Genomic DNA, 2,200 nt, shown 5'->3' with positions numbered 1-2,200 from the left:
TTTCTTTTTTGAAAGAGAAGAGGAGAAAAGAAGGAGAGAAAAGAGTTATAAAGAAGAGAACTTAAAGAGTTCTAATGCTAAGAAGATAGAGAAGAATTAATTATATTTGATATTTTTAGTTAACAGTCAAGTGGTTCAATCAATCCTATCTATGGGTTACCTTAGATCTAGACAGCTTCTAACTGTCAAGGTCACTTCAAGCACTCCAAGTAGCAGACTAGCCGCTCAACTGGCCAGATAAATGTAAGGTTGGTGGGAGTCCCCCCGTTGCTTTTCTTAGACACCAACTATGTTGGCCAGATAAGCGAACGGAATCAATTAATAAACCACCTTCCTTCGGGACGTAATCTCTGAGCCATTTTTCTAGACACCAGTTAAACTGATTAACCTGAATTCGATCCAACTTTTAGGATTTCTTGTCCTACTGAGCTCAAGGATCCTTAGGGGTCAACGTTTAATCAATTTTAAATTAGAAATTTAGGTCAATGCAATTGCAAGATGGTGGTTTGTGGGTCAAGGAAGGGTGATGAAATCTCTACCTTATGTTGATTAGGATTTTATCCTTAAAATTTTTTATGAAAATATGCAATGAAAAAAAAAAAGTATCCAAATATGTTAAGTAGCTTTTAAGATTTAATTGGTTTATTTATATTAGTCAAGTGTTATGTGGTGTCTTTGTATTCTTTTTATATTATGTTATCTTTAAGCAAGAAGGAATAAGAGGTAAATTTTAAATTAGGTTAATTAGGTATGAAAAGATCTAGTAAATCTAATTAAATAAAAAATAAATAATATTAAGATTAAAAGATAAATAGATAGCCTACAAATAAAATAATAAATTAAATCTACTTTTAGGGTAATAAATTCTTCTAAGCTATAGAAAACAGTAAATCACTAGAAATAATGGGCAATAATAAATAAGGTAACTACTCACTATGCAAATAAAGTAATCTTACAGTTAAGAATAAAAGATAACTACGTAATCTAAATAAAAGGCAAAAAATCTAATCTACTTAGAAAGCAGAAAATCACTAATTATATAAAGCAGTAAATTATTCTAACTTATAGAAAGCAGTAGACCACCAGGCTATAGAAAGTAAAAAATTTTTCTATACATACAATAAAATAAATTTAGATATAAAATAGTAAATCTACCATATACAAAAAGCAATATAAGATAATTTTTTTTTAAAAAAATAAATAGAAGGTAATTAAGTAATTAAAATAAATTAACTAACAATAAAAAATAAACTACTAATCAGCAAAGTAAAGTATGAAAAGTAAGAGTACAAGAGAAGAAAATAATCAACTAAAAATATAAAGTAGTAAAGCATATAAGGTAGTCAAGTAATCTAAAGTAAGAAATAAAAATTTAAAAAGTAGTAAAATATTTTTTTATTATTTTATATATATTTTTTTAATTTTTTTTTTAAAATAATTACGCCAAGATCTTTGATAATGGCGTCAAAATTTGATGCATGTCGTAGCACATCAAAATTAATCCTACTTACTACTATGTAGATAGAGTGAGTCGGGATCATATCTGCAGGGATCTTAGTTGATTGTTTTGAAAATATAAAAGAAAAAAATAATAGATTGTAAGAAACTAAGAAAGAAGTATAAAAATTATAATAAAATTACTTTTTATTAATCAAATAAAGAAGCATACATAAAGAAAAAAAATAAAATTATGATACAAGACAACTAAACCAAGTTGATCTTCTTGCTGCATCCGATGGTGGATGTGTCTCCTTGAATCTTTCATCTTCCTCCGTGCAGATAGTGGTAGGATGGCTGGAAGGTTTGGTCTAAGAACTCCAAGAAAGAAAGATTGATAGAAGCGGGTATGTAGAAGAGAAAAGATAGCGGCACTAGGATTAGGACTTCTTTTAGATTTGATGGGATGTGAAAAAGAGATCTATGGAAGAATATGGTGTTGTGCTAGGGTTAGTACTTTCCCTAGACTTATGGAGAAGATGAAGAGGGAGAGAGAAAGAGATAAGCTTGAAGAGAACTTAGAGTTGGCTTGATTGAAAAAAATGGAGGCTTTGGGATTCTATTTATAGAGTGGAGAGGCTAGAATTTCATTAAAAGAGAGGTGGGAGTGTGAATAAGGACCCTTGGATCTTCATATTGATTCTCCTCCATTGATCTTTAAATCGTGTTCACACTGGAATAGGAGCTGGTTGCCTAGTTTACT

This window comes from Elaeis guineensis, chromosome 12 (genome assembly GCF_000442705.2).
Source record: "Elaeis guineensis isolate ETL-2024a chromosome 12, EG11, whole genome shotgun sequence".
NCBI classification, from domain to species: domain Eukaryota; kingdom Viridiplantae; phylum Streptophyta; class Magnoliopsida; order Arecales; family Arecaceae; genus Elaeis; species Elaeis guineensis.
Note: the sequence above shows the minus strand (reverse complement) of the source record.